At 50.9% G+C, this 27,601-nt stretch overlaps 1 protein-coding gene across 3 annotated transcripts in view; it reads right to left on the bottom strand.

Moving 5' to 3' along the window:
* CTIF (cap binding complex dependent translation initiation factor) overlaps positions 1-27,326 on the bottom strand; it is a 303,031-nt gene extending 275,705 nt beyond the window's left edge. For 2 of the 3 annotated variants that reach the window (XM_082853169.1, XM_082853167.1), the window contains exon 1: positions 27,024-27,326. The gene's annotated coding sequence lies outside the window, so the exon portion shown is untranslated. Of the gene's footprint in view, positions 1-12,436; positions 12,507-27,023 lie in introns of those variants that run through there. The other variant, XM_082853168.1, reaches the window with a different exon arrangement.
* Between the last annotated feature and the right edge of the window lie 275 nt (positions 27,327-27,601).

Consider the following 27,601-nt stretch of genomic DNA (forward strand, 5'->3'; position numbering starts at 1 on the left):
TGTTCTTTCTCCCGGTAATGTTCAGCTTCTACGCTCTAAGAATCATGACATGCTTCCCTGCAAATGGATCCTGGTTACACATGCTCTCCCCTCTAAGGGGCGGAGAAGGGCCTCGTTCTGATCTTGGCTTCCTCTCCCAGTCCCGGGCAATGTGCTCCATTTACACGGAGGACTAAGAATCAGTCAACTTGGCCACGTCTGCAGCTGTAGTTAAGAGTGAATGTTTGCAGGTTGAAATCGCTAACATCAGGTTTGGACAACACTCAATATGGCCTATGTCCCCTTGCCCTCTAAACTAACCAGGGTCCGCTATCACTGCCCTCAAGTGACAGAGGTCAAGAAGGACGAGGTTGGGTTGCTGCCAGCACAGACTCAACGCTGGCTCATAGGACAGCAGGACAGATGCCCCGGCCCCAGGCAGGAGCGGGGTGGTCAGTGCTGCCTTCCCCCAAGCCTGGTCAGATCTCTGCACATGCTTACTTAGAGCGGAAGGCACAGGAGACTCACCAGCGCCTCCGCTGCTCTAATGGTCAACTGTCCTAAACTGAACTGGTCTTTGCAAGAGGAAGGTTCAGCAGACTTTTAATTACAGGTTGTCTCTCCTGCCTTTAATGGCTAGGCTCTGAAAATGTACTACTTTAATCACATGGTGTTAAATCACTTTTTTTAAGTATACCAGTGAGGGTGGGTATTTAAAGGAAACCTGGGCTTCTCTGGTGGCGCAGTGGTTAAGAAACCACCTGCCAATGCAGGGGACATGGGTTTGAGTCCTGGTCCGCGAAGATCCCACATGCTGTGGAGCAGCTAAGTCCATGCGCCACAACTACTGAGCCTGCGCTCTAGAGCCCATGAGCCACAACTACTGAGCCCATGAGCCACAACTACTGAAGCCCATGTGCCTAGAGCCCGTGCTCCACAACAAGAGAAGCCACTGCAATGAGAAGCCCATGCAACGAAGAGTAGCCCCTGCTAGCTGCAACTAGAGAAAGCCCGCACGCAGCAATGAAGACCCAACGCAGCCAAAAAAAAATCAACTCCTGGTGCAGCTTGAAAAAAAAAAAAAGAAGTAAACCTGTTATGAAATCTTTTATAAAGGCAGTTAATTGAACTTTTTTGAAATTCAGGGGGGCGGGTTGTTATGAAGTTTACTTAAGTGAATCTAATTCAAGTTTGCCAGGAGCACTAAATCGTTCACTCATCTATGTTTGCCTTGTCACAATTCCCAGCGGTGCCCACATCCCACAAATCAGGTCTCTAACAGCTCCCAGGGATTTTCAGTTCTCAGTCCCCTTTCCCTCCACGAGTGTGCCTTTCCACTCAAAACTGTGCACACTCTGGAAATTCTGAAAAAAAAACGTGTTCCGGGCTGACTTGTGCCCGCCCCCCGCAAATTCATTTGCTGAAGTCCGAACACCCAGTACCTCAGAATGTGGCTGTATTTGGAGATGGTGCCTTTAAAGAGGTGATTAGGCAAAATGCGGTCATTAGGGAGGGCCCTCATCCAGTACAACCGGTGTCCTCATAAGAAGAGATTAGGACAGACACACACAGCGAACACCACGTGAGGACACAGTGAGAAGTGGCCATCTCTACGCCAAGGAGAGAGGCCTCAGGAGAAACCAACCTCTGATCTTGGACTTCTAGCCTCCAGAGTCATGAGAAAATGAACCTCTGGTGTTTAAGCCCCCCTCTGTGGCACTTTGTTATGGCAGCCGGAGCGGACTCACACAGAAGGAGTCCCTGTTCCACTGCTGATGAGCTGTGGGACCCTGGACAGGGCTGCTGCTCTGGCTCAGGGGCCCCTCAGTTCCCCTATCTCATGGGGGCCGGAGGGGGGATTAAATGCTGATGCTGTGAGCTCACTTCCCCCTCCCTGGTTCTCTGATGCGTGGACAACGTCCTTCACCCACAAGAGAACGAGATTTCTCTCTCGCTTCATGCTGTCTCCTAGGTCAGGAAGCCAAAGGGAGAAGGAGAACCTGACACTAATAGCCTGGATTTTTTCTTGATTGAACACTTTATTCTTTTGTTTGTTTGTTTAAAGCATTGTCATACCTATTCGTAAAATTAGGACTCACAACCAATCTGTGAAATAGCCAGAATTAGAAATCTCACTTTCATTTTACACATGAGGTAAACTGAGGTGTCTCTAGGGAGTGATTTATCCATGGCCCTCATGACTCGTTGGGGAAGGACCCCCATTCTCTGGACTCACATCTGTCTGCTCCCAGCTCCCTCCCACCATCAGACACCCTAAACACTTGCCATTACCGGTCTACTCATCTGCTGCAAAACCTTCAGTGGAGCCCAAGGTGCAGGCCACATGAAGCCCCCACTGGCCTGCACTGCCCCCCACCTTCTAACCTCTTACCCGCCCCATTGCCAAGTCCATTGTAACAGACCAGCCATGCTGCCCGAAGGACACAAGCCATGCTCACGTGTTACCACATCTCTGAGAACACCTTCCCCACTTCTTTCTGACTAGCTAGGAGCCACCTCATCCAGGAAGCCTTCCCAGACTACTCTCAATGAGTTCTTTCCACGGTGCTCTCAAGCCCAGCCATATGAAGTGACTCTGAACAGACTTGCCCTTGTTTTGTTTGTATTAATTGCTTAACCATGTCAGTCTCCAGGGAAAGGAACACATCTTCCCACAAGCCCCATGTACCTGGGCACAAAGAACACACTCAGTAACACTTGTCGGTCTATCAGAAGACCAGTCATGGATAAGTTACCTCCACAATATAAACATGTCCGGAAATAGTTATGTACAAGCTCAACTTCATAAACAGAATCCCATTCTTCCCTGACTTCTGCCACGTTGGAAGAGTGCCGGATGCCTCCTCTGCCCAACTGGCCTTTAGTGACACGGTTTCTCCTTCCCTCTGTCCCTGGACATCCTAACTACCCCACTGTCCCCGCCTCTCTGGCACAAAGCCAGTGATCCTTAAACCAATGCGTGTGTAACTCCACGAGTTACTATTTAAAGATTTGAGAGGTCTTTCTTTAAAGATGACCTCCTATTATAAGACTAGACCTCAAGGGCAAGAATTTTCTGTTTTGTTCACTTGCTATATTCCCAGCACCTAGAAAAAAGCCTGGTACATAGATGCTGCTCAAAAATAGCTGTTGAGGGACTTCCCTGGAGGTCCAGTGGTTAAGACTTCGCGCTCCCAATACAGGGGACACGGGTTCGATCCCTGGTTGGGGAACTAAGATCCCACATGCCGCACGGTGTGGCCAAAAAAAAAAAAAAAAATCAAAAATATCTGTTGAGTAAATTTCTTGAATAAATAAGACTATTAACTCTTTGACTATCTGTTTCACAGACTTTTAAAACATTTAATGATTGAATGAGAATGAAAATCTACAGTCTCTCAGCTAGGCCCGAGTGAGGTAGGCTGCTGGCTGTGGGGTTTTGTAAGCCAAATAGGAGTGTCCAGCAAGCACTGTCCTTTAGACACAACTCCAGCAGTATTAATCCCTTCTACAAAGCCCCTCTCCTGTCATCTACCCAGAGCTGTCCATAAGGGGGTTTGTGCAGCCTTTCCAAAGCTTTCATTTTTTGCTGGGTGAGGAAAAGACTCCCACCCCAAAGGGAAATGCCTCTCAAAGAGGCATTTGAGAGGAAGAGGCTGGCCTCAGAGGCAGCAGCTGCTGTCCCAGCTGTCGCCTCCAACAGTGAGCAGTGGAATGAGGTGGCTGCCCCCATGGAAGGATGTCCCCACTGTGCTGTGGCTGGACCAACCCCCCACCTAGCCCCCAGCCCTTGTGAGGACAATCCCGACACACAACAGCTCATCTTGGCCATGAAAATCGCAAGTCTTTGCCCTCAGAGTGCCTCCCCCAAGGTGCTGGCCAGGCTCAGGACCTAATCTTGGGTTTTACGTCCTCTCTCTTCCCTACCAGCTTTGGGGAGGCCTATGGTGTGCCGCTCACTGAAAGGGGCACAAAGAGGAACCCCAGATGAGTCCCAGAGGCTCAAAAGCAGGAGAGGCATTCTGCCAAAGCACACACCAGGCAGCCCCAGCTGCTGGGACTGAGACTCTGCATTCCAGCACAGGGGGTGGAGCGGGTACATCAGCCCTAGGAGATCACTGGAATGTCATGCGTGGGGGGCAGCATACCTACAGGGTATGATGCAGGAGGCACCTGCACAGGCCACAACCGCAGGAGATGCTGGAGTTCCGAAACCCCAGCCCTGTGCCAGGGTCGGATGTGAGAGCTTCTCCTCCGCCGGGCTAATAATGCGAGCCCTGCAGCCTCACAGCATGCCCTCCAAAGCCTCAAAGGCTTCCTGTGAGTCCAAGTCCAAGTCCACCAAGATCCGGCCCCATGATATTGCTACCGGTGGCTTGGTGCTCTCCCCGTGTTCGCTCCCCTCCAGCACCGTGGCTTCCTGCTGCTCCTCCAACAGACCAGGATCCTCACCCCTCCATGTACTCTCCTTCTTCAGGACTCTGTCCTTCCCACTCAAGTCACCACCCCCCTCCCAGCCCCTCCGGCCCCTGGCCCTGCCTTATTCCCCTTCAGAGCACACACTTGTGTCCTTGTCTGTGGTCAGAAAGCTCCATGAGGCTCTGACCCACTCACGGCTGCACCCCCAGCAGCTAGAATGGGGCCTGGCATACTGTAGTACATACTGGTTGAATGAATGAATGAATGAACTAATGAATGAATGAATGAACTCCTTCCTTTACACACCACACACTCCCACTGTTGATGGCTTTATCCCTTTGGGTACGTATGTGTACACATGGTGACACTGCAAGCGTAGTAGTGAGGCAATGTTGGGAGCCAGAATGCCCAGTGCCGCAGCCTCGGTCTGAAAAATGGACAGACCGCCAAGCACGCCAAGATCCCCAACTGAAGGGCCAGCCCTACAGGTGGCCTCCTGGTCAACCACCCTGGCAAAGGAAAGGGCACTACTTCAGGAGGCTGGACCCTGAGACGTGTGGTGTGAGACAGCCACGCAGCCACGGGCCCAGTCTTCTCATCCTGTATGACGCTTATCTGCGCACGGGTTTTACCTGCATTTCTGGATGGTGTGCCTGAGCCATGGAATCAGTCTGTTCCCCACAATGTCCGGCACATAAGCGGGGGTTACTACCACCCCTCCTAAGAGCTCACACGTATTGTCACCAGGTACCATCCTAAGCACATGTGACAGCTCACTCCAGCCTCACAGTGGCCTCATGAAATGGGCGCTGTTATGACCCCACTTTACAGAAGAAGGAACTAAAGCATAGAGGCCTCATCCATGGTGTCTATGGCTGGTTCCATGGTGTGGTGGAAAGAACACTAGATTGAGAGTGAGAGGATGTAGCCTCTGGTCCTGATGTCGGCTGCCAAGTGCTATGTGAGACTTTGAATCTCTCAGAGCATCTGTGTAAAGTGGCCGTAATTATAACACCAGCCTGCCCCACATACGGCGCATGAGAGCACTTGGTAAATTCATGAAATACGACACAAATGAGTGGCAACTGATGTTATTTAAGGGTACAACGATCCTGGCGATTTCTCAGGTGTTTCCTTTAGGAGGAGGGAAGGGAAACCCCAGACAGAGGGAGGCACAAATAAAACTGGATACAGTTGTCCCTTAGTATCCACAGAAGGGTTGGTACCAGGACGCCCCAGGGAAACCAAAGTCTGCACACGTTCCAAGTCCCTTAGAACCAGCCCTGGGAATACACGGATTCAACCAACATTGGATCCCGTAGAATTCTGGATCTAAGGTTGGTTGAATCCGAGTATACAGAAGCTGTGGATACAGAGGACCAACTGTACTCTCTGCAGAGAAGGTCCCGCTGATGAAGGCGGTGATAAGACAGAGCTGCGGGGATCAGGGTCTGTGGAAAACAGCGGTGACATCGGTAATAAACAGGACTCGGAACAAAATTTAAAACCAAGCTAGTTAAGTATACAAAATTATTTAGCACAGCTGCCAATCAAGCAATTGCTATTGAAGGGGAAAAGGGATACAACGCGCAAAACTTAACACAGTATTTAAGGGATGAGGTGGAGAGGATTCTTCACTTCAAACTCACTTCAGTGCAGTGGGGGCCCCACGTTTTCATTAACATTTTGTAAGTTGTTGAAAACACAACCACACACACTAGTAAGGTATCTTCAATGAGAACCAAATTTCTGTTTTCCAAAACGTCCCCTAAAAGAAACAGCGTCACTTATTCAAGTACCTGCTGCTTTCCATCGACGGTTAATTGTGAGATGGATGAGGTCAAATATTCTTTAGGCCAAGTTAGAACCAGGCTTTGGGGACCTTCACAGAGGCCTGGGAAGGGGGCCGTCCACAGCACATGGAGCCGCCCCAAGACTGTACCCCACCCAAGCCCACCCCTGCAGGGCCTCCACCACCACACGTGCAGTCCCAACCCCCAGGCCCACAAGGCCCCCACTACCAACCAGGCGGCAGGCAAAGCATATGGGAAGAGAAGGGGTACCACCCACTCCCACAAAAGCCCCTTTTGCTTTAGGACCTTCTAGCCTTTGGGATACCCAGCGATCAAGTCCGGTCACGCCTGAAACAGGCAGGAATGCGGGGAGAGCGGGAGGGAACACTTCCAAAAAGCTGGCTCTGAGAAGAAGGAAAATCCCGATCTGAAAAAACTGAGGGACAGCAAAGCGTGGCCTGAAAGTGGCCAGAAAGAAACTGGAAGCCTTTTTAAAAAGACTTTCCTCCAAAGAGAGTATCTCTGGAAAGGAACTGGGATTCCTGGTTGTCAGGAAGATCATTTTATCATTTGCAAGGTGGAGGGGGGCAGGAAGAGAGGTGTGCGGGCGGGAGGGAAGCACCCACAAAGAGCCCGCCCTACATCCCCTCGTGGGTCCCAAGCCCACTGGACACAGACCTAGGAGCAAAAGCAGGGGCAGCAAAACCCTCACAATAGGAGAGACGCTTCTGTACAGGGCAGAGGAGCTACAGGCCCAGGGCGCTGTCCCTAGGAATCAGGAATCCTCTTCAATCGCTAAATTGAAGAGATACCATTATTGAAACCAGCCACACCACCACAGAATAAACTCTCCTCCGAGATCCCAGTCACCTTCAAACTAACCACCAAGATCAAGGTCAGCTTCCCACTGGCAATAAAAGTGAGTCACCCTCACCTCTGCTGCTCCAAAGGACAGAGAAGGCTTTATTTCCTCCCTGAAAACTGCCCTTTATGGGGAAGGTGGGCTCAGTCAAGGCAGCTAATCTGCACAGAGGAAGACCCCCAAGGGCCCCTCGGCAGCCCCAGGCTCCCACCTCTCCGAGAAATGCTGCCACTAATCTTTTAACTCCCCTGGGCTGATTTATTGGTTATTGGTAGGAGGGAGCTGGGAAGGTGACATTCACTGTGGAAAGTTGGCCCTCGCTGAATTTTATGGCTCAATTCTGAGGTAAGTCACTCTGGCCCAGAGAACTGACTCCACATAGATTTACTAGTTTTAATACTTGTTTGGGGCATTGCAATTAATTGAAAGATGGCTTCTTCCAGTTATGTTCTGAAATGTGGACCTTGGTCTCCGAGCACTCATTTTTATTGGGCATAATTATGATCATTTGTCTGGAGTCCTCTCTCCCAGGGAACAGAGCTCTCTACAGTTCCAGGCTCGCTTGAGATCCCAACAACCAGGATCATTTCCTCTTGGGGAAACCCGAACAAGCTAAAGTCCCCCCTACATGTGAGCTTAGGACCCTATAATTTGCTAACCTTGCAGAGGTTATCAGATACGGCCCTGGGGCTTCTGGGGGCTACAGGGAGAGAAACCAAAGGATGAGTGGAAGATGCTGAGCGTCCCCACACCAGTTCTAGTCATCCGGCCTCCCTCTTTTCACATCAGGCCATCAGTGAACAGCACTGAGCAGTGGGTAAGAACATGAACTCTGGAGCCAGACTGCTAAATTCGAAGCTTGCCTTTGCCACTTATTAGCTGTGTGACCTTAGGCAAGTTACTTAACCTCTCTGTTAACTCTGTCTCAATTTTCTCTAAAATGGGGATGATAATAATACCCATCTCATAGGGTTTTTATAAGGATTAAAATAGGTTGACAATTTAAAAGTACTTGGTACAGTGCGTGGCACAAGTACTAGAAGAATTGATTTATTGGTAAAAGAATGGATTTATTGGTAAATTTATTTGATTTATTGGTAAAGTTATTTGAAGAAAGAACCATGTGTTCTTTGAAATGCGAAGTTTGAAAACCATGTGAAGTTTGAAAACCATTATTCTACACCAGGGGTCTACAAACTTTCTGTAAAGTGCCAGAGGTTTTGTGGGCCATATGGTCCCCGCTGCGACCAGCAAAAGGCAACCATGGCTGTACATAAAGCAACAGGTGTGACTGTGCTCCAGTAAAATGTCACTTAGGAAAACAGGCATTGGGCTGGTTTGGTCAGCAGGCTGTAGTTTGCTGACCCCTGGACTGGACTGAACTCCCTGTTTCACAGATGAGGAAAACAGAGTGGGGAGCTCCAGGCCAGGGCACACATTAAAATCAAGAGCCCCAAAAGGGAAAGAGAAGTCATCCCCACTGCATTCAGAGCAGACATGCTCACTCTGTGTTTCACCAGTGGAAAAGGACACCCTGAGAAAAAGTGACACTGAGGCCATTGCTGTCCATCTACCGTACAACCCTGGGCTCCCTGAAGGTGGGCACGGCACGGGGTGTCTCCCTAGTCATCTCTGCAGCCCGCTGGCAGCCAGCGCAAGCTCTTGCCACAGAGAGTTGCTCCATGAAGGCCAGTAACTGTGGACAGCCCTGCCTGGGGACCACTCCCGCCGCCAAGGCCAAGTGCCTGCACGCCTCTATTTCAGCGAATTCTGGGAGTGACTGATTAAATGAAGATGCCCACATACCTGTGACAAGGGGAAGCCACTTTTTAAAGGACTAGAATATAAAACGGACATTTACTAACTATAACAGTGTTTAAATGATACAAACGGGGTTTTACAGGCATTTCTTTTTTCATCCCCCCCCATAAAAGACTGCAAGAAGATGAACTCTAAACCTCCGTGAAGGTCTGCAAGAAGGAAGGACACTCCTCTCCTGTGAGACCAGTTCCTGTGGTTTAAAACATGGCCTCCATGGACTTCCCTGGTGGCGCAGCGGTTGCGAGTCCGCCTGCCGATGCAGGGGACACGGGTTCGTGCCCCGGTCCGGGAAGATCCCACATGCCGCGGAGCAGCTGGGCCCGTGAGCCATGGCCGCTGAGCCTGCGCATCCGGAGTCTGTGCTCCACAACGGGAGAGGACACAGCAGTGAGAGGCCCGCATACCACCAAAAAAAAAAAAAAAAAAAAAACCATGGCCCCCAAATCTCTGGCACCCCACCCACCAGGAAATAGGACCTAGGTCCCTTCGTCTCGAATCTGGCCTGGGTGACTGCTCCACGGATGGTATATGGAAGAGACACCGAGGATTCCAGGCCAAGCCTTTGGGAAAGCACAGCTTCGCCTTCCTGTTTCCTGGGACGTTCACTTTTGGAACCCAGCCACATGCCTTGAGAAAGCCCAAGCCGACCCGTGGAGAAGCCCACATGGAGAAGAACCAACAGCCAGGACAACTCGCCAGCCTCAGGAATGAGCCATCCTGGAAGTGGATCTTCCAGCCTTGGTTGAGCCATCTCAGCTGATACCACGTGGAGCGGACAGACGTGAGCTGTAGCTATTGAGCCCTACCCAAATGGCAGGCTCCGGAGCAGAACAAAGGATTATCACTGTTTAAGCCACTAGGTTTTAGGATGGTTTGTTACACAGCAATAGTAAGGAGAATAGGCTCCTCTTAATTTCAATCATTTGCTCAGGCTACAAAGCCACCTGCTCCCACAGATAACACAGCAAAACGTTCTTCTGTTTGTTAGGATTTTGGGGGATGGGGTAGGAATGCAGACCCCAGATTTAATTTTCTGTTATATTAATAAAGGAATGTGATATTGTGATATATAAAATAACAACTATATTTTTGGTCTTCAACCATCCCGGACATATAGCACCTAAAACCCTTGGAATTTGTAAGAGCTTTAAAGGTGTCTTGATATTCATAATAAACCCCTTCCACCACAACTAGGTTTATGTTAATGAGGTGACCTTTGGAAACATAAGGATGGGGGCTGGATGCCAGGGGAGCCAACCATGTGATTGGAGGGTAGAAAATTTCAGTCCCACACCTGACGAGAGAGGGGCTGGAGATTGAATCGATATACAATGGTCAATGGTATAATCAAGCATGTCTATGTAACGAAGCCTTCCTAAAATCCCCAAAAGATGGGGTTCAGAGAGCTTCCAGGTTGGTGGACATCTGGAGATTTGGGGAGAGTGGTGTATTCCAGGAGGGCATGGAAACTCTGGGCCCTTTCTCCATACCTTGCCCTACGCAGCTCTTCCATCTGACTGTTCCTGAAATTGGTAATCTAACAAGCAAAGTGCTTCTCTGAGTTCTGTGAGCTGCTCTAACAAATTAATAGGACCCAAGGAGCAGGGTCATTGAAAGCCAGTCAGAAGCATAGCATCTGAAGTTTGGGGGGTGCGGGGGGGTCTAGACATAGGACTGAGGCCTTAACCTGTGGGATCTGATGCTGTCTCTAGGTAGGTAGTGTTAGAAGCATTGCTTGGTGGTGTAGAAAACCCCCATACACATTGTACTGGGAGCAGGACTGTGAGGGGCTAAGATATTTGGGGGGAAAGGAGAAAGAGAAAGTAGGTCTCAGGAGGATCTGAAGAAAGGACAAATATGTTTATTAAAAAAGAGAATTTTGAAATTGCATGAGCACATCAACAAATTTGAGAATGAGACCTCAGAGTCCCAATGTAGATGTAAGATGACAGGTGGGAGAAATCCTGATTTCAAATATTCAAATGCATATCCTGATTTTGGGTTCAGAAAATAGGGTCACCATTGCTCACAGTATGGAAGAGAATATGCTGGCCTAAAGATGTTGAGGCCGGTGTTACAAGTGACTGCCTCAGCTTCAACGTAACTCTTCTAATCAGAATTTACTCAAATGCAGATAGTAAAACTTTGTCGGGTTCATAGGATGGGCTAGCTCTAAAATGCACCCCTTAGTTAATCTTAGACAAGAGTATTTATCACCGGTTGGAGAAAGGATGTCAGACAGAACATTCTTTATTGCAGCACATTTGATGCTAAGATGATCTTTCTGACAATGAAATATATTAACCTTCATTGTGCTGAAGTTATTCAGGTGCCAATTAAGAAGTTTCTGGTCAGCAAAATCCTGGATAATATAAGTTACTATTTAAAAGTCTAAATTTGCTTTTGAAAGAAACCAGACACTATATAAAAGGATTCTTTGCTTTACAACAATATTTACTTAGGTTGTCTTTAGGTAATGGCCACCTTTCATGAATCCAAATTACAATCACATGTATAGAAGTTTTGTTTCTAAGTTTCAATACTTAGAAACCCGCATTTGTTACATGAAGAGACGTAGCCTTGGGCTGAAGTCGGTCATGTATTATTCAGAACTCACCCAGTGCCGAGTGACAGAAGCCCAGCCCAAACTTGATTTTGGCAGCATTTCCCAAAATTCACCACCTTGGAGTTTTCTGTCATGGCTGGGTACCAGGTGTAATGCTATTATTGACTTTGTCTTGACTTTTTATTAAATTAAGCTTCCTGCTAAGCAATAATGAAATCACAAGTTCCATGTACTAGTTATGTTTTCTTTCTTTAACGCACATTTAAATGAAGACGCGGCTTTAACTTGTTAACTTGTTCCTAGATATTCGACTGAAAATCAGCCTATACTCCCCATCAGTGGTCTGAACACAGTACTTAAAGGCAGAGGAAGGAGGTTTACGGAATGGAGAACCAGCCCCTAAGTTGTTTTCTCACTGATGAGTATGGTATGTGACCTTGGCCAAGTCACCTAGTTCTTCTTGCTTCAATGCCCCCATTAGAAGAAGCGCATTAGCCCTGCCCACTCCCACTCCTCATAAGAGCACCGGTGGCGGGGAGGTGGGGGGGCGGTAATAACCCCTGGTTTTGCTGACAGCCGCCCATCCATAGCGGTCAGGGCACTCAAGGTGTCCTCAGCCTCTGGGATCTGAAGGCCTCCTCCCGGCCATCTGAATGCTGGAGCCAGAGAGCTTCGGCTTCCTAGATCTATGGAGGTCATGAGCAGGCAGCTGAGTAACTGGGAACTTTGAAAGACACTCACCTGCTTTTCTGGTTTTAAAATCTATTACAGATACCTTAAGTAAACTTAGCTCTAATGAGGTAACTAAAAACATTAACACCCTGTGGGGATAAACCAGGGGCTGGGCTGCCAGAGGATTAAAAACCAGGGCCCTGAGATTGTCCACAAGCAGCCTGGCCAACCTCATCCTAGTTCTTACTGCGCTGTTTTCAGGCTGCAGAATCCGAGAACCAGGCCACCACCCTCTCCTCACCCTCACCATCACCTGCCGTCTACCTGGGTCTCATGGGAAATGGAAACAAGGCTAAAGACGCAGAGGTCTTTGGCTCAACATGGGATCTTTTAAGGTGTGCTGCCCCCGTGGTTGGTTTCTCTCTGGCGTGAACGAGACTGCAGTCAAGCTAGAGGGAGAAAGCACATCGTATCACTTACCATCAACCCTTTCCCCACACCCTCTGGCTGATATAACTCAAAGCCCACATCCTTAAAAGACCTAGAAGGGTGTCTGGCACAGGGTGAGGATAATTTCTACCTTACCGGAAAAAATTAATTTTATAGGGAAGGAGCAAACTGTCAAACCATAGGTCCAAATGGCCAGACCAGGCAGATCTAGAGCTGCTACCTCAGGTGCGGGCAAATGCCGAAGACGACATCACGGGATTCCTCCTCCCCTACACCAGTCCATGCTGAGGATATACTCCCTGCCTCAGAGGCCTGGCACTAGGAACCTCAGAAGGAGACAATCAGGGACGTTAGATAGTATCTCATCCAGTCCCTGAGGTCGCCGAGGAGAAAACATCCAGATGCAGTGACTTGCCCAAGTCATTCATGGCAGACGTAAGACCAGTGACTTTCCCAGAATGCCACAAGAGGACCTCAGCATAACCTGTCAATCCCTGTGTGTGATGGTTAAGGTATAACACTCAAAATAGCAAAACAGTCTATGCCGCTTATTAGCTGTGTGACCTAGGGTAAATTACTTAACCTCTCTGTGCCCTCATTGTCTCATCTATAAAATAGAAGGCTAATTAAGATAACACATGGAAAGTGCTCACGAAACACTTTAACACAGTAATACGTAACAAATGTTAGGTTTTTAAAGTTATTATTGGATTGCCCCAGGGTTTCAGCAGAAATACCACCTGTTCAATCCCTGAGGTGACAGACATCCACCCCCACCCCACCCCCAAACACAGCAGCTCACAGTGCAGAGTCCAGGTTCTGGAGTCACATAGGCCTGGATTTGGAGCCTGGCTTTCATAACAAAATAGCACAAACTGGGTGGCCTAGACAAGAGAAATTTATTTTCTCATAGTTCTGGACACTAGAAGTCTGAGATTAAGGTGTCAGCAGGGTTGGTTTCTTCTGAGCCCTCTCTCCTTGGCCTCATAGATGGCCACCTTCTCCCTGTGTCCTCACATGGTTGTCTCAGGTGTCCTAGTCTTAATGTCCTCTTCTTTTAAGGATACCAGTCATATTGCATTAGGGCCACCCAAAGGACCTCATTTTACCTTAGTTACCTCTTTAAGGGCCCCATCTCCAAATACAGTCACATTCCAAGGTCCTGGGGGTTAGGACTACAACATACTTTTAGGGGGGATACAACTCAACCCATAACAGCATGGTGGATTACCTTTCTTCCTCTTTAGGAAAGGAATATGTAGAGACTCACAAATCCTTATCCAGGGCACTGTGCTGTGCCACACTGAACTCCCCTCATTCTACAAATACTCATTTTGCTTTAAAAAAGATCTGCGTTCCTGGAGCAGGGACCCTGTGGCAAGCACTGCCCTAGCCCTATGGGAAATCCACAAGTGACTCAGACCAGGATATGATCTTCTAGGTGCTTATGATCTCAGGGAGCAGATCAGGTAAGAACCCAAGGAAGGATGGGAGTGACGCAAAGGGCTAAGTGCACTAAAGATGTACAGACCGAAGGCTGGGATGGAAGAGGAGGACAAAACTGACCATACAAGCAGCGTATAGAAGAGCCCAGAGGGCACTTACTCGCTCCAGGGGACTGCGTGGTCTTCCCTGGGCCTGAGCTCTTTGCTTGTATCAACAGAAGGGGATGATGGTTTGGGGAGGGGAAGATGGTGTCCCCCATAATCTTCCCGTGGCCTACATTCCCCACGGCCAGAGTTCTCAATTAGCAGGGGCAGGAGAACTGACTCTGCAGGACAAGGTGTCCAAGCCACACTAAGAAGCAATTTCCTCCCTCAAACCCCACAGCTGCCAGCACAAGTGACTGCTGTCTGTCATGGACCAGCCAGAACCTCGGCCCCTTAGGTATCTCCGGTCCTGCTGTCAGGGCCACCACCACCATAGGTCTCCTCCCTCTCCCTCCCTCTGGACAACTCTGTCTGCTCGGCTTCTCCACCTGGCCCCGGGGACCGGAATGCAGAGGGGCCACTGGGGGAAGAGGACATAGAACCTACCTGAGACCACACAAAAGACCTCCACAAGACACCTAGGGTCCTACACTCCCATATTACCTATAGGTTAAGAAATAATAATTACTAGAAAAGGCAGGATTATAGTGAAAGAAAGAAGAGTAGTTGCCAGAGCCCAGGGGGTAGGTTTGTTTTCCTTATACCTCAATTATATTATGAGAAATTATTTTATAAAAAAATATATCTCAATAAAGCTGATATATCCCCAAATGAATAAGTAAAATCCCAATGAAACTCGGTGAGGTAAACAATCATTGCTTACCTACCCATGACCCCCCTCTCCACCTCCTCGCAGGTACTTCTCCCTCTTGCTATAGATGAGGCAGAAAACACCAAAACTTGCTTTATCAGCCTCCATGGTGAGGTATCAACCCATTTCTCTTCAATGGAACTTGATAGTAAATTCTAGCAGGGGGATTCTGGGCAAGGTTTTCATGTCTGATACATTAAGATACAAGGATGGTACAGCCTCTGTGGAAAATGGTATGGAGGTTTCACAAAAAAACCTAAAAATAGAACCACCATGTGACCCGGCAGTTCCACTCCTGGCTATATATCGGAAAAAAACAAAAACACTAATTTGAAAAGATACATGCACCCCAATGTTCATAGCGATATTACTTACAATTGCCAAGATGTGGAAGCAACCTAAGTGTCCATCAACAGATAAATGGATAAAGAAGATGTGGCATACACATACACACACACACACACACACACACACAAACACACACACACACACACATATACACACTGGAATACTACTCAGCCATAAAAAAGAATGAAATTTTGCCACTTGCAGCAACATGGATGGACTTGGAAAGACAAATACTGTATGATATCACTTATATTGGAATCTAAAAAATACAGCAAACCAGTGAATATAACGAAAAAGAAGCAGACTCACAGATACAGAGAACAAACTAGTGGTTACTGTGGGGAGAGGGGAAGTGGGGAAGGGCACTGTAGGGACAGGGGATTAAAAGGTACAAACTATTATGTATAAAACAAATTAAAGGATATATTGTACAACATGGGGAATATAGCCAATATTTTTAATAACTATAAATGGAATATAACCTTTAAAAATTGTGAATCACTATATTGTATACCTGTAACTTATATAATATTATATATCAACTATACTTCAAGTAGAAAAAAAAATTTTTTTAAGACACAAGGGGAAACTCACCTTCCTGCCTGCCTTCCAATACAGTTACGTGAGAATGTGATGTGTGGAGCAGTGGGAGCCATGCTGTGACCATGAGGGGTCAAGCCTGAGCCAGAGGCCAATGTGCTGTAAATGGCTGCCTGGAAGGTTAGAATGAGTCCTTAAAATTATCACTGACCCACTGAATTAATCAACTTTAGAACCCCTACATTCAGACTTCTGGCTAGATAAGTCTCTAAACATCTTGTTTTTTAAGCCACTGTTAGTCTAGTGCTTTTACCTGTAGCCAATAACATCCTACAAACCAGGTGGTTTTCATCTCCCCAAACTTCCATCTCCAACCCCAACACTGAGATCATAGTGAGATATATAAGATAGAATCTTGTGGCTGTAAACTGAGACCCATCAGAGTTCTCAGTCCACAGTCCCCACAGATAAAGCTTTCCTCTCTAGCCCCAGAAAAACAGGAAACAGATGCCAGTTTCTCTTGCAGCCAAGCCCCTCCCCTCCATTAGGTCTACGTGTGTCCTGTAGCACAAAGGACTGATGACACATGCACTCGCCCTCCCTGGCTCATGTGGCCATAAGCCCCCATTTGCCCAGGACAGTCCCGGTTTATATCTGTGTCCTGGCATGATTACTAACGGCACTCCCTGTCACTCTCAAAAGTGCCTCCATTTGGACAAAAAATTATAGTCATCCTAATTCTGGCTGCCTCAGCACACTTTTTTTTGCTCTTTACCCAGTACTTCTCACACCACACAAACGTGGCCATTCTGTCTTCCCCACCAAGATGAAGACAGGAAGTAGGGACCCTGCCAGGTTCGTCTGAATTCCTCCGACCCACTTCAGGCATCTGACGCATGTCCGCTAAACCAAACCAAATGTTAACGGAGGTAACAGGCTTAGGGTAAAAGGTTTGAGGCAGGGCTTCCCTGGTGGCGCAGTGGTTGAGAGTCCACCTGCCGATGCGGGGGGACACGGGTTCGTGCCCCGGTCCGGGAAGATCCCACGTGCCGCGGAGCGGCTGGGCCCGTGAGCCATGGCCGCTGAGCCTGCGCGTCTGGAGCCTGTGCTCCACAACGGGAGAGGACACGGCAACGAGAGGCCCGCGTACCGCAAAAAAAAAAAGGTTTGAGGCAAACCAGTAGAATGTGAGCATAAAGAACAATTTTTGGAGGGAGAAGAGCAGAAACTGGGTACTTTCCCAGAATCCCTGCCCTTCACCACTGGGCTCTGTCAGGAGCGCACATCCGGGTATCCAGCTGGCTGATGCAACCTCGCGACAAAGGCAACTCATGCTCCTCATAACACAACACAGCACCTGTCAAATATATGAACGTCACAGATGCCAGCCAACCTGTGAATGCAAAGGATTCCTCAAAGAGCCCGGGGCCCTGTAGACAGACACCAGTGGGACTCCTGGACCACACATGTAGTGGCCATCCAAAGCCACAACAGGTCTGAGGTTTCAAGTTTCCAGGGGAGATTCTTCCCCACCCCAAATCCAGGCCAAGACAGACAAGCTCCCCCCTTGCATGCTGGGAAAAACACTGTCATTGTCAACACCGTCCTGTTTGGTGACACAAGATGCGGATTGTCCAGCAGGCCACCTTCTTTATCTCATGGTTCAAACTTGTAAGCATCTCAGCAAATGACCCATGAATACGGCAAAGGCCTGTGGGTTCTCAGCTCGTGGTGAGATCATGACATTGCCTACCCCAGAGGAAGGCCCTATAAGGGAATAGCACAGGAATGCCTGCCCCACCCACTCCCGGATGGAACCACACACATTCTTTCTGAATAACTTTAGGGCTCAATTGTCACAACTACAGTAAGGCATTTCCCCGGCTCTGCTGCCCTTTCTCTCTCCCTCACAGAATTTACTCTTTTTTTTTTTGAAACCCCACATTTGTTTATTTATTTATTTTTGGCTGTGCTGCGTCTTCGTTTCTGTGCGAGGGCTCTCTCTAGTTGTGGCAAGCGGGGGCCGCTCTTCATCGCGGTGCGTGGGCCTCTCACTATCGCGGCCTCTCTTGTTGCGGAGCACAGGCTCCAGACATGCAGGCTCAGTAGTTGTGGCTCACGGGCCTAGTTGCTCCACGGCATGTGGGATCTTCCCAGGCCAGGGCGCGAACCCGTGTCCCCTGCATTAGCAGGCAGATTCTCAACCACTGCGCCACCAGGGAAGCCCCAGAAGTTACTTTTATTTACTAACACATACCGACAACACCTAGCACTGTACCCAGTACCTAACAGACACTCAATAAACGTCAGCTCCCTGCATCAGATTCCTGAGTCACTCACTTACAAACTGAAATGTATTCTGGGTGCTGGAGGAAGGAACTTGCTTCTCTAGTCTGGAATCTGAAAAGCACTGAGCCAAAGCTTCTCAGAACTTCTGCATCACAGCCAGCTCAGCAAACCTTACATCTCATCTTCAAAATCTCCCTCTTTGCTAAGGAAGTTAGGATGGAAGTTGGCTGGATTCTCACAGAATCTTAGCTCGACAAATTAAGGCCCTTCCAGCAAAAGCGAGCAAGATGGTGAAAGGCTTCCAAAGCATCTCTCGCCACAGCCCATGGCCGAAGGGGCGATGGGTGGAAACAGCCGGGCAGTGCCTGAGGCTCACAGGAGGCCTTCCAGCTGCAAAAGCCTTCTAATGAGGGAAGGCACTGCCTCGTGAAGCCACGTACTCCCGGCCACGGGAAGCCTCTGAGCGAGTGCTGGTGGAGACAGGATTCCCACACCAGGTAGGAGACCCACTTGGTAACCTCTAAGGTGTCTCCCAAGTTTGAAATTCGAGGTACTCAAGCCTCTGGGCTTAGGGCAGATGATGTGGCACACAGTCTGGAGGGACCCGGAGCTGCTGGAATCTGCACAGCCACCCTGAGGAGGAACCTGGACAGACGCCTTGTCTGTAAAGACCTGGCCTGAGTCAACAGCGGGGGAGAAGGTCTGACCTTCCCGGACAGGCCCGTCTGCAGGCTTCTGCTGAGAGATGAAGCCCTCGGGCAGGTGCAGCCCTTCTCCACAGCCATGCACACGCCCTCAGCAGTGTATAAGTGTCGTGAAGGCCCTTTTCAAAGGTTCCTGCCAAGGTCTCTTTCTCCTTCTCCTCACTCAGCCCCCCCATCCCCCCGGGTCCTGCAGCATCTCTCCAAGGTGGAGACCCAAGTCAGTGAAAGGTGAAGAACCCCAGAATCTTCCCAGAACTCATGAGATCCTGGAGCCCACAGGCAGGAAGACCCCAGCCCCCAAAGGCTTTAATGTGCTAATTCCCTGGGGACTCCTGGACCACACGTGTAGTGGTCATCCAAGGCCACAACAGGCCTGAGGTTTCGAGTTTCCAGGGAAGATTCTTCCCCACCCCAGATCCAGGCCAATACGGACAAGCTCCCCCTCTCCCGCTTCCATGCCAGTGGGTGGACGTCTATTCCATCCTCTCTCCAAGCCTGCACACCTTTGCAGGGGCCTGTTTCAGGCAGGGCCCTCCATGCCAACTCCCAGTCTCACCTTGGACCCTGGAGGAGGCAGTGCCAAGGGCTCAGCTGCCTTTGGTTCTGAGACCCCTCAACACGCCCACAGCCAAACCCACCCCCAGGCCTGGCCTAGCGTCAGTGCAAGCTTACACTTTTGAGTTCCCTGGGGATTTCTCTTACACTCGAGGAGCTCAGCTCTTCTTTGAAAGGATGCTGGTTATATTTCATTACAGCATTTCTAGGTGCTTGGTAGTTGGAAGGTTTTCGAGATTTTTACTCCGCTATGATACTAAAAATATTCCAAATCAGTGTTGGAATCCCCTCTTTGGACTTGTTCACGGGAACCTTCTCTGGCTGACCTCACTCCATACCCCAAACAACAAACTCTGGCCACATCCCTGCAGATCCAAATACGCAGGATGAACACCTACTGTGTAGGTCCGAGCATTCAAAAATGAAAAGACTGGCACTCTGCCCAAAACACAGCAGCCCTGTAAAAATGCGGCATGGCAGGAAGAGAAGTACCAGCAGGCCTCTGGCATTTAATGTGCAGCCCACTCTTTGTCCAGGTTATTCCAGACTTTTAGTGGTTTCATATTTCCACACATCTTGTCTCCCAACTAGACTGCCTTCTCCTGGGCAGAGGTCCAGGTCTCCCCTGCCCTTTACTTACGCCCTGAGGGCCTGGGAAGGGCTCTGCTAACCAGGGATGTTAAAAATGACAAGGCCTCTCCCCTAACTCACTTGAAGGCTTCCAGCTGAAGCGCGCTCCTGGCTGTTGCTGGATTCTGCCAGCCAGGCCTCCAGCATGACACAGCATCCCCGCCTGGCTTCCCTGACGACAGCGGCCCGGCGTGACAAAGGATTCTCTGACAATGGGAGGAAGAGGTCTTCTTATTGTCTACAGCAGTCCCCACGGCAGTCACGTTCAGCAGCAGACCATTCCCCACTCCCAGAACTGTAGCTCCTGCCCGCATCTCCTCCTCAGGCTTCTACCATGAGCACTGTATTGTCTGCAAGACAGCTCCACTGGATTATCCCACCAGCCATTCAAACTCACCATGGCTAACATTAAACTCACCACAATCCTTCTCACCCCCACCAGAGCAGACCTGCTCCAGCCACCAGAAGGGCACTGCCTGGTAAAGGCCGCCATCCACTGAGTCCACAAGGCCAGAAGCCTGGGAGTCACTGGGACTCCTCCCTTATCCCCCAAAGCTAAGCAATCGCGGCCGACTTTACTCCCCAAACGTTTTTAGTACGTGGCCTTCCCTCCTCCCCGTATGTCTCATCCCCTGGGACCTGAACGCTGCATGGAGCTGCTTGTTGCCTCATCAGCTCAGAGGCTGCCTCTGGCTCCCAGTCATGCTCCCTTCTGGCCCAGGGCCGAGTGCCTCGACTCTGCCTAAAGCCCTGTCCTCCATGCTGAAACGTGACATCCTCAGCCAGGCTCACAAGCTCCTCAGAGCGGGGCTCTGTATGCCTCTCGGCCTTGCGCTTGACTGCCCTGGGGCAGCCCCTTCCTCCACCAGGCAGCCTCGGGCCTCCACGCCGTTCTGCCCACATTCCTTGCCCCTGAAGGTCCTTCTCCGGTCTCTTCTCCCGGCTACTTCCTTTTCATACATTCAGATTCAGCTCCTGCATCATCTCCCTTAGGAAGGCCTCTCTGAGCTCTGAGGCTACAGCAGGTGGCCCTTGTCTGGAAGGCAACTTTCTCCACCACTGCGCTCACCACACATGCTGAATTTAACTGTTTAAGTGCCTGCCTCTCCCGCGAGACAGTGGGTTCTTTGAAGGCAGGAGGGCTGTGCCTGTTCACGGTTGCAGCCCCAGGGTGTAGCACAGAGCTGGCCAGAGAAAGAGCCCAGTCACTATGAGAAGCCCCGTCTGACTGCAGGATCCACCCAATCTCCTTGGTTAGCTCCACCCCGGACCAAGCACACACAATTTCCCCTTCACCCTTTTTGGCCCATGGTCCCAACTGAAAACCTCTGCCAGGTCTGCCACAGCCCCAGACCTACCCTCAAATTCACCTCTTTCATGAAATCATCCCAAACTGGCCCCAGTCCACATATCACTGTTATGATAACTGCCTCCCATACTTTATCCATCCCGCCCCCGGGTAAGTTAGCAGTTAGGTCTGGCGCCATGGTTGGACATAAGCCAGCAGTGGATATCATGGAGAAGGAGCTCCAAAAAGAAAAGAAAAGAGAAGAAAGAAGCAGCCCCAAAAAGTTCGAGGTCCTCCACTCATACAAGTGCAATGATGATGTGCCGTGGTGGACCACGTCAACTAAGGACACCAGATTTGATCCCTGCTCTACTACTTACTTGTGACTGCGGCATGGCAGTAACCATGGAGGCTCAGTTTCCCCATCTGCAAAATGGGAATAACAACAACAGCCTCACAGGGTATTATAAAAAGCAGATGAAATAATTTGTGTGAAATAGTTCATAAACTGCAAAGCCAAATCAGGTGTAGGGTATTATGCTAGTCTCCAGTGCCAGCCAACCCCCTATCCAACTCCACTACCCCCACCCCCAGTAGTTCTTCTCCTTACTTGAGTCAGGTAAGAATCAAATGAAATATGTGGATCTTCCTCCTAGAAAAATGCAGGTACATAACAGCTTTGCAAACCCTTTCAGGAGGTTCCTGAGGACCCTGCCATGGAAAGGGTAAGCCACAGACCAAACTTAAGAGCACTGGAAGGCCCCAAGCATAGACCTCTCTCCCAAATGTATGCTCTCATCCAGATTCCTGGCGGCCAAAGATGAAAGATAGGGCAAGGAAGGCCAGGTTGGAAGGAAAGCAATCTCAAGACTAAAAGACGAATTCCAGGGCCTTTCCTGGAACCAAAGGGGGGAAAAAAAAAAGATGCAGAGTTTTCACTCTTTGGGAAGTAAGAACCCCACTTTTTTTCAGGAAGCATCACAGTACAGAGAAAGAAGATTAAATAGGGCATCAAATTTTAGAAGTTCATGTTCCACTCTGCCAAGGGCTCCCTGTGACTTTGGGCAAGTCATTTCACCTCTCTGGGCCTTGGGGTCTTCAGCTCATCAACAAGGCCCTTCCCAGCTCTGGGTGCCTAGATCTGAGGATGTGTCTGTTCTCACTCTGTTCTGAACCACAGCTCTGGCCGGGGATTAATTCAGAAACAACAGGCAGCTGTCGATCGTCAGCTTGGGGGTAATTCTGAGAGAAGACCACCATCACAGCAGTGCCCTAAGTTAAACTGCACGCAAGGGGAGGCAGGAGGGCACAAGAGCAAAGCCTGAATGTTAGCAGCTGAGCTCAGGTGACCAGCGAGTCAGCAGTGAGGCCCAGAGGTAGAGGATCCCCCTCAAAGAGAACACCAAAAGGGGCTGCCACTTTATTGGGTAAGCTATGCAGAAATGCCATCAGGTTTGGAGAATTGCCCAAAACTGCAACTTGCCCGTCTGTTTTGTACCTCCTGTTCTTTCTCTGGGCTCAGGATTCTCTCCCCATCCTAACCACCACCTCCTGCTTCCTCCTTCATCATGTGAACTGCAAACAACAGAACCTTAAAACAAGGGCAGTGAATGCAGGGGACACGGGTTCGAGCCCTGGTCCGGGAAGATCCCACATGCTGCGGAGCAACTGAGCCCATGCGCCACAACTACTGAAGCCCATGCACCTAGAGCCCGTGCTCCACAACAAGAGAAGCCACTGCAACAAGAAGTCCGCGCACTGCAACAAAGAGTAGCCCCCACTCGCCACAAGTAGAGAAAGCCCGCATGCAGCAACGAAGACCCAACACAGCCAAAAATAAATAAATAAATGAAATTTATTTTAAAAAAAAACAAAAACAACGAAACAAGGGCAGTGGACCCCAAAACTGAGATGAAATTGGAAAATAGTGTCAAGGACCCAGGAAGTGAGTTGGAGGATGAATAGATTAAAAAGCAGACTCATATTAGAACATATCCATAGACCTGTGAGACAGAAACTACTAAACTCAGGCCAGGCCTGAGTGAGACCTTGACCAAAGGCACTGAAGACAGCCTATCACAGCCCATCACTGTCCAGCAGAGCTGGGGCAGGAGCAGAGAACAACTTGTCAGTTCTTCATTGCTCAGCAGACTAAACTGTTGGTTGGCTTCAGGGTCATCTCTCATGAGCTGCCTAACCTCTACAGAAGGACAGACCTCTAGGGCTCACCTGGGAGGTTCCAAATAGTTTGAAGTTCAGAGCAACAAGGCTCTTCTTCCTCTGTTGCTTCCTTCTGCATTTGCTGTAGCACAGGGACTCGCATTATGAGTCCCTTGCAACCAACATATGTGAAATTGACTAAGTCCCAGGGCGAGTGCTTTAAAATATTTATGATTTGTTCCCTCCTGCAGGCTCTGAATCATCCGTTTTCTGCACTGCAAATTAGCTGTTTCTGCGATCCTATCTTTGTGTGCCCCAAACACAGCAGAGTATCTAGACTACAGAAGGTGCTCAACAAACATCTGCTGGACTTAAAATCTTACATTTATCTCCACAGCTAGAAGATGTTTTTGCCAGGCAGGGCCACTATGTTAAATTTTCTTTGTAAGCACTTCAAGATACACAAACATGTTGGTGTTCAATACATATTTGTGAATGAATAGCTGATTATCTGACCAAACCTAATAACCCTCCAGGCTCTGTCTGAGAACCTCCATGTGCGAGAACTCGGAGAAATACATACAGTTATGGAGGAGCTCTTTGTTCTTTTCAAGGCTTCCCCAGCCCTGGAGATGGAGGGGGCAGGTTCCTGGGTGGTTTCTCAGGAGTTATACTTTAAACCCATGGTTTTGGAACCAGTAAGTAAAGAATAAACCTTAGATTCAATAAAGACCCCACGAACACACCCATATGAACACAGGCATGTGTTGCAGACACATATATCCATATGTATTTATTACATGCAGGTATACACACTGCATGTGTCAAAGCTGACGACCATTCACCAACAGTAAATTATCAGATGAGTGATAACAACAGCAATGCAGACTTCCGTTTTTTAATACTTATCCTCATTAGGACTGGTAGCAAACCAAGTGTTTTCTGACAAAGAATAAATAGCATAATTTACTCCCTTTCTTGGGTTCAGTATTTCCTGAGGTGCCAAGACCTACACTTTAAGGTGGTCACTATTTAATTAAAAGCCATAGTCTGAGGAGTGAAATCACAGAAACGCCTCAGGCAAGTCACGTCAGTTTTTGAGCCTCAATGTGCTATTCTGTAAAATGGGGTTAATATCCCCCTACCTCATGGGACCCTCTTAATAAATGCAACAATGCGGTGGGGGACTGCCCAGTAAAGTCATACAAACATATTGCTATTCTAGCAATCTCTTAATCACTGATGACACCGTATCCCAGAATGCGTTACAAAATTACTGCTCCAAGCGCACATTATGCAGGACAGACACTTGACACAGCAGATGAGTTGATCTGTGTGTAAATCGAATCCTGTTTCAAATACTCTAAGGGAGTGTATCCTGTGAGGGACTGGACATCTTCTAACGTCTGCTCGGTGCGTTCTGTTCCACTATGATTGGGTTTTCTCGCACGCCAGGCAATTTTCTCGCGCGGTCCCAGCATGCTCATACCGGGATCCCTGAGGTTTACGGCCCAGACCCGGAGCTGGACAGGAGGAAACAGGCCGGACAGCCTGCGGCCCCTCCCCGCCCTCTGGGCGGCTCCTTCCTCTCTCCTCCAGCTCGGGCGGTCTGCGGCGCTCGTGCTGTGTCACTTTCGCCATCGGGAGCCTCCAGCCGCCGCGGAGCCCGCAGCTCCAGCGGCTTCCTCCCTTTGCGCGCGGGCCCCTAGCGTGGGAGATAATCTCCGGCCGCAGAGACCCAGCGCCGAGCGGACAGAGCCGGCAAAGGCATGCGGCCGGCTGGGCACCCGGCAGCGGCGCAGGAGGCAGCGCGGGGCTGGGCCCGGGGCCGGTCAGGCCGGACAGCCTTTGGCCCCCAGTCTCCAGGTCGAAAAATTGGAAGGGGGTGCGCAGAGCGCGCTGATTCTCTCCAGGATCTGCGAAGGCGGCAGCAGGCGCGGGCACGAGCACCCACAGAACGCCCCCGGCCAAGGGTCAACCGAGGGGCGTGGGGGGGGCAACGCGCGAGCGCCCGCGGCTCCTCCAGGCCCAGCCAGACCAGCCCCCGGCGCCACCGAGTAGGTGGACAGTCTGCCGGATCAGGGGGGCGTCGGGACGCGAAGGGAGGGTTACGCAGCCCCAGGGTCTCCCCGGGCCCCCAGCCGCACGACTCCCCTCTCCAAGTAACCCAGGCGCGAGCGCGGACACACACACACCACTACGAGCCCTGGCGGGACCGATACCCCGAGCGATCTGGGCCCAAGCGCGTCCCCACGACGCCGCGGTCTGCGGTCCCCGCCCCCCCACACACGCCAGAGCGGTGTGTACACACACAAACAGCTGGGCGCGGGAGGCGACGCCTCACCCCCCGGGTGGGAATGCACACCGTGCCGCCAGCCACCCCTCCCCTTTACACGCCGCAACCCCCTCTCTGCTCACACCTGCCCCCAAACCCCAACCCTGAAAACTCCACGAAACCAAACAGCCAACGCCGCCCACAGGAGGGCCTCAGACTCCCGACTGTCATTTAACGTCAATGGAGAGACGTACCCAACTCAGATGCGCGGTCCCCGGGACGCCTCCCTCAGATGCACCCAGGCTCCAGCATCCGGCCCTCAGGGGCAGCACAGCTCCGCCGCAGACAAGCCACCGCTCCCCCTGCCCGCCGCCCACCCCCACACCCCCACCATGGCAGGCGTCCGGGACAGTCACCTGCTCGCTGAAGGACCCGAGCCGGAACCCGGGTCACCAGCCACCGCGAGCTGGCTTTTCAGAGCCTGTCAACTTAACCCCGGCTCCGCCGGACGGATCTGTTCCCCAGGCCCAATTACACCGCGGCGACAGGAATGAATAATAATAATATATTTTTTTAAAGCCAACAGAATCACCGCCGTGGGGCATGTCCAAAGCCGCGACCTCAGTGGATCTACTGATTCGGGTTCCTCCTCTGCTCCCGTCCCCCGCGCCCCCCGCGGCCCGCAGGCTCACCGTGGACGGAGGGAGGGTGCAGCCTGTCTAGACGACAGACATCCCCGCGCCCGCGGGGACGGGCGCGCACACACACACGCGGCCGCCACAGACACAATCAGTCACCAGAGAAGGGAGGGGCGGCGTGGAGATACTCTCTCGGGGTCCCTCCGGGAGCCGCCACCCTACCTCAGTGGAGCACGGTCAGAACAGCTGCAAGTTTGGCCGGTACTAAACCAACTGCTTGATGCAGCAAATGCGGGCTTCAAAACAAAAGAGAGGAATCAAGCTCGCTCTCTTCCTCCCCCCGGGTCGGAATCTGGCACATGACAGCGGCTACACCAAGCGGCTCCAACGCGAGCCGGGCTCCAGCCGTGCGCCCCCCAAGAACCCCCCCTCCTCACTGGAGCTCCAGAGATACGGCTCCCCTACTGGCGGGGAACCCGGCAGGGAAGGGGCAAACCTCGGGAGAGGGAGAGATCGTGGAGTGCGGTCCTCGACAGAGGCGGGGAAGGTGGATGCGCGCCGACTCCTGGCTGCCCCGGGCGCAGGGAGGGGGGGAAGGGGGCTAATTGTTTGGGTCGGTTTTCCCGGATTTATCTATAAGCACGCGCACGTCACGCAGCCCTCCTCGCGGGTCCCCGAATCGATAGGCAATCAGAGATGACTAAAAGAGGGGGGCGGACGGGGGGATGCTCACCTCGGGGTTCCTCTGGCCGCCGCTCCGAGCCCTAGTCGGGGCGTGGGGGAAGGGGGCAGGAAAGGAGAAGGGAGGGAGGAGGCTCGGGAGAGCCGACTCCAGCCTCGAGTTCCGCGCGTCCCGGCTGCGGAGGGGCTCCGGCGCCCCAGCGCACAAACCCAGGCGACAGGGGAGGGAGGGAGGGGAGGGAAAGAGGGAGGGAGGGGCGGGTGGGGGAGAGGGAGTAGAGGAACGAAAAAAAAAAAAAAATCCCCGCTCTGACACAGGGAAAGAGAATGTAGGAGAGTGACGTCCAGGCCCCGCCCTCCCCTCCGGCCACGTGCAACGACTTGAAAGGAAAGAGGGCGGCGGGAGGCCTGATGGGTAATGTAGTTCGCCTTTCTTTACCGGGATGGCGGGCCCTGGAGAACGGGGCGCCGCCGGGACGCCGGGGATGTGCCTGAGCAGCAGAGACAGCCTGTCTGGCCACGCCGAAACCCAACGCCCAACGCCCAACGCCCGTTCCCCTCCCCGCCACGTGCTGGCGCAGCCCTGGGTGGGGACCTCCGCGTGGGGAGAATTGGGGGCTTAGGCGAGAT

The sequence above is a fragment of the Leucopleurus acutus genome, assembly GCF_964270905.1.
Source record: "Leucopleurus acutus genome assembly, chromosome: 13".
Taxonomy (NCBI): Eukaryota; Metazoa; Chordata; class Mammalia; order Artiodactyla; family Delphinidae; genus Leucopleurus; species Leucopleurus acutus.